Below are 10,684 nucleotides of genomic sequence, written 5' to 3'. Positions count from 1 at the left end.
CATTCACTGTATGTTCAAGTGGCTGCGCGCAACAACCCGCAGCGAGTGCACGGCGCAAAGTGGATGAACGCATGTGGGACTGAGTCGTGACTGAGCGAGGGAGCCGCGGATCCAGCAGAGATCCCCGCTATCTGCTCGTCTTCTGAGTATCTTCATCCGGATGCGCCTGCCTCCTACTCTTCCTCCTGGATCAGAAGAAACAGGTAAGTCAAGAGGCATCCGATCTGAAAAAGACATCACTCACATTGGCAGATAGCGAGGACACACACGCGTCTTTGCCCTCTTGAGTTTGTCAGATGATGATTGCGGGAGATGCCCTGCATGGCATCCGTAGTGAGATGCGTCGGCAGGAATGACACACTGTTGCTACCCGTTCACTCTGCTGTCGTTGCCACACAGAGGTGCAGTCTGCTGCAGGTATGCAGAGAGGGGATGAAGGATGCAGCCAATTACTTTCTTATATTCCTTAAATGTTCCCTTTAAAAGAAGTATGTTGCATAATGTCCTCCATAATGTTGCAGACACATTGACTGGTGGCTGCTGGGTTGACCTACATGCGTCTGTATTTGACACTGAGAGCAGCAAAGTATACGGTCTGTGTCTGTCGTGTTCAACAGCAGAGCAAAGATTGTTTAACAACACCAGAGAATCTGGTCTGCAATATATTGCTCCTCTTTTTCTTAAAGGTCAAACAGACATGGCAGCTAGAAATCACAGACGTCCTTGCACCTTTTGTACAAAGTGACCTAAATTAAAAGATTATATCATGGCACATTTATTTGTATTAACTTTGTTAATATTTTGCTCATAAGCAAAGCAAGAACTTGCATCATTTCTATCTACCTCTATTAGGATATACACTCAAAATGAGAGACATTGGTTAACGGTTCTCCTTTCTGTACAATAGGAACAATATTTACCATTCAGATATTAAAACATAATATTGTAAATACTTACAGAACAGCAGTAAATTCCTTTTTTTCTTTTCTAAAGATGCCAGGTTTTTATGTTATTAAGAAAATTGGATCCAGAGTTGAGTTGAATGTGATAATATAACATAAGGCACAAACTAAAGCTGAACTTACAAGTAGCCTGCCTGAAGATATAACCAGGATATTAGAGGAGTCCTACCTCCTCTTGGTTGAGTTTTTTTTTAACTCCTATCCTAATAAGCCGAATGAATTGTGGCTCTTGATAAGTGCTGATTGTTGTATGCAGACAGGCATATTCACACTGCTTGTTATGGCCTTTGCCGTGATTACAGCATCGATTTATCTGTTGTAGCCAGTTGCAGTTCATGGTTTGATGGGATGTTTGATATGTGTTAGAATAATTGTAATGGTTGCTGTGAAATTGTGCAAGGTGAAACAGGGAGAATAAGGATCACACCCATCATACAGGAAGGTATTTCTGATAAAACTAAATTTAATGGATTCTAAACTGAATAGTCTCTGAACCTTTGAGTTTCATAAGTGGATCCTCAACTGAGGCTGCTGGTGTCCTGTTCAGCTTTACTGTTAACACCTGTTTTTTAACACCTTGTCTCTTTCTGTGTTTTCTCTTTTTTCCCATCAGACACAGTTGTAGAGGAGGGTTGGGACAAACTCATAAATTAAATCATTACATTAGAGTATTTCAAATGTGTGATGGGTTGATTAGATAACTTCGAACATTGGGCTCCTCCGTAAAAGCCTGCCAGTGTTCTTACTCCCACTTTTTTGAATAGAAAATAAAAAAATATAATTTCTTTAAGAGCCAACAGGAGCGATTGCCATATGTTTTTAAACAAGACCCAGTTTTAAAAACAACAATTCTCCCTTAATTTAAGAGGATATAAATTAAAATCTGACTCTGAAAGGCATCCTGCCATTACCATTAATCTTCCTCACGAACAGTAGCTCATGTAGCACTGCTCCTCTGACACCGACAATGATGCATACATAATTACATTGCATGTGTTTGCATTGTAGTAAAAGGTGATTTGTTTTCTAGTATGTGTGAAATCCCAGCGGCTCTGGACACGTAGGTATTTGGCCAAAACAGTTATCTGAAACAGCAATCAATTCAGCATTTAGGCAAATCTAACAAAAACCCAATGTCACTATGTTTACCCAAGCACACAATACTAGATCCGTTAATGAAATGAATTCTAATGAGCCTTAGGACTGTTAATTACTGCTGCAGATTCCGTCTCCCTCTGTCATTTGCATAGCATGGCACAGCATTAGAGTAAATTCAACCATGACCAAGTCTCACTGCAACAATCAGAATCACTCTTGTTGACATTATGGTCTTCGACGGATCTCTGGAGACATGGATGAAAAATGATCCTCTGATTATGTTTCTTGCGTGTTTCTCTCTCTCGCTCATCTGTCACCTCCTCTCTCTCCCTCTCGCTCGGTAGCTTGATGGAATACATGTTGTCCATGGTGAAATCTCACAGTGATAAATGTGATGGGTTGTTTCAGCTGTCCTTAGCTCAGGCTATGAGTTATTCAATGTTTTTCTGTAGTGTTTGATTTTATAGTTGTGTGGTGCATGCATGTCAAGTCATATTTCCTCTTCAAAAAAATGATCTTTAATGCACTTTCTAGCCAATGTCTAAAGGCTCAATTATGCTGCCTGCACGTAAGAGAAGAGATGCATCTGCTTCAACTGATGCAACCATCATTGACCAAAGAGTCAACAGAGAGACTAAAAAGTTTCTGACAACAACAAACATGTGGACAGTGGAGGAGGTTGAGATAATGTACATCTTAAGAAAGAGGCGAAAGCATTTGTTTGTCCCTGCAAAATAATATATAGATCCCTTTCTTTTTAGCGCAAAAAGTTCTGCCATGATTGACATGATTTTTTTTTGTGTCTGGTCGACTCAATTGCATTATTGGCTCTGCTGGCCCCCACGATTTCCAGCGGTATGGTTTTGTTTCGTCTGTTTAGTCCATATCTGTAAACTCTTATAAAATGTGCACACATCGGGATTAAATGAACACAGATTATGGAGAGAAGTCTCTTGAGCATAAATTAGCTTTAAATTGTTTACACTGAGGGTATGTCTGTCTCTTACTGTTCCCTTGTTTCATTCAATTTGACACTAATCTCTTTCGTAGGACTAGTGGCCAGAGCTTTCTTATAGAGAATGAGGCACCTTAAATGGACTTAACGCCTACGTGTTTCAATGCACAGTCTTAGTAAGAGAGGAATACTGTGAAATTAGCATTACACCTCACAACTGTTAAGTATTTGTTTCACCATTTCGATTTTTGCAGTACTGCTGCTGAAACAGTTGACTACTTACTGCTGTTATGCAACAGCTATCTAGAAACAGTGGTAGCCTTAGTCTGCCGGAAGTGCTTTCAAATTCATGGGTGCAGTGTGTTTAATTATATAAATTGTAGCTCCCAGTTTGCACTTTACCCTTAAATAAGCAGCCACCTTTTCTGTTACTTTATATTGCTCAATTCAGATTAGTGCTAATGATTCCCTTTTTATGTAAGGCATGTTATATTATGCTTCCGTAAGCCACGCTGTGTCAACTTGCTTGATTTTGCGGAGAGTGGACTTTCAGCACTTGCAGTTAAATAATCTAGAATGCCGCATAAACCGCACATTAGGAGCTTTCAGTGGGCTGTTTGTGTTGGGAGCATTCAGGTCAAATCCTTTGCTCAACAAAGACTCCAGTGAGGCCAAAGGAGCTTGCAGTATTCTGCTTTTGAGGAATTACTCATTACGACACTGTTAGTGACTAACCTTTGGATAACTAACTTGAAATTGGTTTATATGATACTTAAAAGGCTTTCCTATACACACTGAATGTTTTATGTTTTTGCATATGTCTTATATATGCATTGTTTTGAGGATTTATTTCTTTCATACTCCTCCAAGGCTTAAAATTCCTGCAACATATGAGGCACAGCAGGTACCTCCTCACTTATCACCGAAGTATTTTCCTGCTGACTTGTTGAATTCACTCTGTGTGTTTTTTTGGCATTAGAAAAGTGTGGGAGTTTTTTGTTTAAGTTGCATGGTGGGATTGAACTGAACGTCATGTTTGAAAACGGTATAGCTAATTGCTTAATGCTCAGTGGCAGGTATTGATTGATTTGCTCAATATAAATCATCAGCAAATAATGTTTTTCTTAGGTTTTTAGTTACCGTACAAATAAAGCCAAGAAACAAAGAATGACACAGGTCTTGTGAATTTTTGCTGAAGAATTCAACCTCTATTTGCGCATGAATATATTCTGGAAAGTTGCCATTTACGTACAATGCCATTTGTCTTGTAAGAATAAAAAGACATAGAAAACCACAGAGGTCAACGTGTAGCAGGAATAATATGTCTACTAGAAATATGAATCAAAATATTTACAAATAGAAAAAATCCAAGGCAGTACAATACATTGAAAAAAAAAGCCTGTCACCGGGGCCCTGTAGCTGTAGACACTAAGAACTAGTCAGAAAATCCTGTTTGTGAGTCAGTTTAGCAGGGTCAGCATGTGTACAGTAAACATCTGGACAGAATGAGATGTGTTAAAATAGCAACACTGGTGGAGTGGCTACATATGGTATTTTGTATGTTAAAGATGTATGTGAAGGCTGGAGGATTAAGTGTTTTTTGTGCAGTATTTTATAGACAGTAGTAATTTGTCTTCACCCTGGGTTCATGTTATCACCTGTTAGTCACCCTGTTATTGGTAGCCAGACACTAAGGTCATATATACCTGCTATATGAATCGGGATGGGTGTATGGGATTTCATGTGGCAGTGACTGATACATGTTGGTAATAAAGACATATGAAATGGCTTTGGATCTGTGTGATGCTTCAGGTCATAGGGGTCACCACATAAAGCTCATTTAGTAGAGCTGGAGGTGTGAGGAGCCTTGATCTCTTGTACATGTATCAGCCATCGGAGTCCAGATTGAAATGGCACTGTACTCTGTGGGTCTGCATTGATGTTCACACAACAGTTCTACACAACTGTGAGGTCATTCAGGTAGTCACGATCATTTGTCATTTAATAAAATAGTTTTGGCATTGAAGTCGTCCTTGTGTTGTCTTCTTTGTCCCTCTTATCCAAAGCAGGCTGTTCTGCAGTATACACACTGTAGCCATCTAGCAGCAGTCCATAGCAGGATTTATACCATTATTATCCTTTGCTCTTAAAATGGATTAATATGAATATGCAGGTTGCAGGGACTTATATACAACTGTCAATGCCAACCATAAATCAAAAGCACATCAAATGAAGTTTGATGCCTACATTGTTTAGCCAATTGGTAAGTATCTGGGCGGTGTGGCCAAGGGGGTAGAGTGGTCTTTCTTCAACAAGAAGGTTGCCGGTTCAAACCTCACTCTTCTCCATCTGCATGCCGAAGTGTCCTTGGCAATATACTGAACCCCTAAATGGCCCCTCATAAATGTTGAATGTACTAAATGTAAGTCGCTTTGGACAAAAGCCTCAGCCAAATTACATGTAATGTAAGTAATGAGCTTTTAATACTAATGTTGCAATACAGATGCACTTGTATCCACTTACTTTCACTCTTTTACTCAAGAGGCGGGATTTATGACCTATACTGCTGCCAGCCAGCAGGTGGCGATCACGGCACTTTTTTTTCTCTATTTGTGAGCAATACGGTCCATCTTAATATGCAGTCTGTGGTTGAAATATTCAAATTTACTGTGTTGTCTTCGAAGTGACTTATACCTGACAAACTAGATTTCTCTTGACAAATCATTCATTATTACTGTGATCAGTTTTGAAATTATTGGTTGCAGATGTTCCATGAGCTTGGCAGAGCTCCCCACCAAGGACAGTGTGTGATGAACTTTCTTTAAGTGATACTTTCGAACTGTTTCACTTCAGATATTTCACAAGAATAATCCCTGTTTAAGAATCAAGCTGATATGCGCTGGTCTCACTGTGTAGGGTTGGCAGTTTGGGTACATGGTGGCATATAGTTCTGTACGCATGCGTGTGTGTGGATAAGTATTACTCATGTGGGGACTTTAATGTCACCATCCAATTATGGGGACTTTAACTGTGCTCCTAATGGGGAGAAAAACCCAGACATCTTTTAAGTTATGGGTTTGGTTGGGTTTAAGTTTAGGTTAAAGTTCGGCTTAGGCAAGTAGTAGTACGGTGAATTCTCCAGAAAATGTATGTTAGTCAGTGTCTGTCCTGTGAAGTCATGGAAACCAAACTTTGTGTGTGTGTGTGAAGGTTTGGGGGGTACTTTCTATTTACAGCTCAGCCTGTGGGAGATGTCCAAGTCCAGCAGAAAGGGCAGGGGGGGCATGGGAAGACCTCCACTCTTGCTCATGTGTCATCCTTTTTTTGTTAGTACTTACAGCACTGTGCGTATTTGTGTGTGTCTGTGTGTGTGCATGTGTGTGTTCATGGGTGCGCACAGTGTGTTCATGTCAAGGTTACTGAAAATAGTATCCAGTGCCTAAGTAAAATAATATGACACTCCTGCATGCCCATACACACAAAATCGTTCCAGGGGAATTGTCAAACAAGATTAGTATTTTTCCTTGTGGCTTATCCCCACAGCTGGTTGTTTACAAGGCGAAATGCTGTCTCCTCCACTGATGGTGATTCATTATTTTCAAGGAGAGAGTTACAGAAGCAGAGAAACAAACTGTTATTGTATTTTACTTTGAATTTAAGAATGTCCTTATAGCCAGTTTACAGCATGGAAATGAGTGCATACAGATATTTCCAAATTACTGAAATATGAGTCTCGATGTGTCGTTGCTCCTCACCTAACAAAAATTACTGACCACAGATGATTGGCCGTTTGCATTTACTTTCTTTATATATATATATATGATTTCTTTATGTAACCAATGGAAATACTGATTAGATGCTGGTAATGTGCAGGCCTGAAGCCATATCATGAGTCAGCAAGCTTCCTTTAGCGTCCCAGTCAGCTAGCATTAGACTGCTAGCCTTCAGCCTACGAGCCTCCAGCCACTGCCCTGAGCATCTGCTGTATAGCAAATCTTGTGTGTTCCTGCACTGGAAGTATTGGCAACGTTTTGTCTGTTCTTAAGTCAGTGGTTCCTGCCAATGTCTTGGTAGTTCTTAGTTGACATCAGGGGTTCCAGTCCTGACTCAGAAACAGGTGATATCCAATTTTTGATACAATTTAACCCTTGGTGGGGAACCCTATTTCACATGTATATCACAATAATCTAATGCAATGTAAACTGCTTTTTTTCAGCAAGGTGTATTATGGTAGTATGGTAGAGAAATAGTCCCTTTTGAGCATGGTTATTTTGTGTTCCTTGCTTCAGCGGTGACAATTATCTTAAATGATTAACTTCATCTAATGAGATTAATGGCAATTTAGAAGCTTACTTTCCCATTAAAACTAAAAGAGGGATAAGAGGGACAGACTTCACACTATGTGTTTGTCATTGTGTGCTAATTATAAGTGGTCATGCAAGCAGGTCTTGTAAAGTCTATAGGACACCAACTCTCTCCTGGCTCCCTCTCTCTCTCTCTCTCTCTTGCTTGCTCCATCTCTCCCTCACTGTCCCCCTCCTTCCCTTCATTTATTCTAGGGACAGTGCCCTAGTGTGAAGGTTCTTGTTCTTGTACTTTCCTGTGCTGTGCCACTTTCAAGCCGTTAAGAATGAGTTTGCTTATGGCAAAACTGTCAATGCGACATGGAAAAGACAAATTTGGCTTGCTGTCTGCTCCTGCTACAAGCTCTCTAGGTTATATATAGTTTCACTCTTGGATAGAATACTCTGCTGCTACAACCATCATCAGGACCAAAAGGGATAACTGGAGAAACTGTACCTTGCACCACCAGCACATTTTCGTGTCGCTGCACTTTCAATGTAAGTAAATTATTTTAAAACAATGCAACAAACAATGAAAATTGAGATGTGTACAGAAAGACCAGATCAAGAATTCATATAATTTGTTAAATCACCCAAAACAGAAAAGAAAGTGGCAGAAGGCAGATACATCTGTTTTATTCCCGAGATACGGTGTTCAAGTCTGAGGAACAATCCTAATATCTCCCATTATTTAAACCTATATGAAACATTTAACTTTTACTTAATCTTTGCATTAAAAAAGCTTCCACCATGACTTGTTAAATATTAAACAGACACCATATCAACCTTGTTGAGCTGTTTACAACAACAACAAATGTCAAGATAGAAGACAATCAGTCAAGACAATCACCATTATACAAACTATTGAATTGGCAAATAGAAAGTCATTCATTTTCAAAACTGCTCATAGTTGAGGGGGAGGCTATACATTAAAAATAAGAAATTAATTGTATATCATCTTTAAAGATGTTTTTAATTACATATGTTGAATTATACATTGTCAACAGATGGTAGTATGACTCCATGGTAGAAATCCACCATTAACTACTGGTCATAACTCAGGCTGTGTTTGTAGCAGGATTATGAGAACTGGTTGAAACTTTCTATACACTTAAATCTTTGGCTGGATGTTTATAATTTTGATTGCTGAAAAACCGAAGTTCTAGTTGCCTTGAATTCCACAAAGCACTAAAAAGGAGAAACAGTAGTTCTAATTCACAGTTGATATGCAGCAGGAGTTAGGTTCGGGGCCTGTTAGGAGCCTGTGAACGTGAGTGTATTTGTTTGTAATCTGAGAAGAGTAGAACATCCATTCTTTAGAGAGTTTGCTTGTTTGCTTTAAATTTGTCTGACATACTTCAAGCTTGTATTTTCTTGGAGTGGAGGGTCAACGTCTTGTCCATATCAATGAGATTAGAGTTTAATTGTGGGAGAGAGGGAAGGGGAATCCCACAATCAGTTAACAAATTAAATGTCCCCACTATGAACTCATACGTAATGCCTATGTGTATAAAATGCTCAATGTTGTAATCAAGATTAGACCTCTGCAAAGACATCCAGTTTGCCAGAATGCCCCATTGAGACAGGGATTTAAAATTGTAGTGCCCCCGACTTTTTAAACCTTATTCTCGATGTATTATTGAATAGATGTTTGTCGGTAGTGAAGTCATTTGTCTTTCTTAATAGTCAAGCTAGCCTAACACTTCTGCGAGTATAAAATGTCTAAGGGTGTAATGAGGGTCTGAGTGGCAAAAGTTTCTTAATGCGAGGATTTACGCAAGGCACTGTGCAGATGTCCATTTACCCACCAATGTAGTATCCAAATGGCTGCTATGCTAAAAGTGCACCAAGTGTGCATGAGCTGACTCCCAAGAATCTAGTATAATACATAAGAACACCTACACGTCCATGGTGTTCGTAGCTGTCAGCAACTGTCTCTGTGCAAGGGAAAATAATTGGGGCTTTACAGAGTGAAGTGAGTGGTGGCATTTGGGTGACAGTTATGCAGTTAACAGAGGAAGCATACACAGCAAAACGTGGAACATTAAAAAAATTAGTTTCTCATCTCTGAAATGTAAAAGAAAAAAGTGAGAGAGAGAGAGAGAGAGAGAGAGAGAGAGAGAGAGAGAGAGAGAGAGAGAGAGAGAGAGAGAGAGAGAGAGAGAGAGAGAGAGAGAGAGAGAGAGAGAGAGAGAGAGAGAGGCAGGATGGTGGGAACACATGTGGAAACAAGAGCAGTGCCAAACCCTGTGTCAACATGAAGGGACTCCAAACTCTCCTGAGAGGACCATAAACACACACTCTCACACAGACTCAGAAACTAACATGTCTTGAGTGCATATTGGAGTTGGATTGAATACACTGGCTAATGAACTTGATTTGCCAACTATCCAATTGCATTTATGCCATCTCATTATTTAAAATGTTACATGTTACACACAATTTGTGCACCAGCCTGGTGCCTGTTTTCTTCACAGTTTTCTGCTGTGCTCTTCTTTGGACTCAAAGTAGACATCATTCTGCTGTATGATCCAATGGAATACTGCAGCTTTATACTATAATCCAATGGTATACTGCAGGAGAAATCCTGAATGGCAACCAGTAGACAGTCAGGTTTATTTTTTCAGGATTTCTCTGCCCTCAATCTTTTCTTATTGTGTGCCCTAAAGACTCATTGTTTTATCACAGAACTGTCCAGCACGATGAATGAATTTCAAAAGAACAGCACCCAATACACCTGAGCGATGGGGATGGAGGGCAGGATAGGGGTAAGGTGGTGGGTCATGGTGTAATGGAGCACTTCTACCTTCAGCTGGACTGACGAGATAGTTTTCATGACACAAAATACCTGCCGCTGAGAGTGTGTTTGTGTGTGCATGTGTAGAATCACCCTCACTAAGTCATCCTCATTGTTTACTGCAGGGGGAAAGGCACCTTGATGCCCCCAATGGAATGTAAGGATATTTTTAATAATGAGGTCAATTGTGTCAGATTAAGTTAGACTAATGAAACAGATATCATTAACCTTGGAAATAGGAATTTGGTAAAAAAAAATCTTAACATAAGCTACAGTTACTTGAAAGTTCTAGAGCATCTTGTAGTCTTTCTTATATTTTATTACGAGAAGTGGTTTCAAGTGCCTGACAATATACAGTAAGTGGCTGCGCTTACTATTTAATTTTCTGAAATGATAAATGTGCTTAGGAAAAATGTATAAAAAGAAAAAATCCCAAACACCATTAATAATTATGATACTAATCTGTATTTGTTTGTCCATCACTGCTTAGGGCGTAATTAGTGTGTTCAACATGCATTTATATAATCAT

At 39.5% G+C, this 10,684-nt stretch overlaps 1 protein-coding gene across 1 annotated transcript in view; it reads left to right on the top strand.

Annotated features, from left to right (window-relative positions):
- atp2b2 (ATPase plasma membrane Ca2+ transporting 2) overlaps positions 1–10,684 on the top strand; it is a 112,351-nt gene continuing 101,667 nt past the window's right edge. Inside the window, exon 1 of the mRNA XM_062404949.1 lies at positions 1–203. The gene's annotated coding sequence lies outside the window, so the exon portion shown is untranslated. The remainder of the gene's footprint in view (positions 204–10,684) is intronic.

The sequence above is a fragment of the Platichthys flesus genome, chromosome 2 (assembly GCF_949316205.1).
Source record: "Platichthys flesus chromosome 2, fPlaFle2.1, whole genome shotgun sequence".
Classification (NCBI taxonomy): domain Eukaryota; kingdom Metazoa; phylum Chordata; class Actinopteri; order Pleuronectiformes; family Pleuronectidae; genus Platichthys; species Platichthys flesus.
Note: the sequence above shows the minus strand (reverse complement) of the source record. Positions and strands in the feature narration are given on the sequence as shown.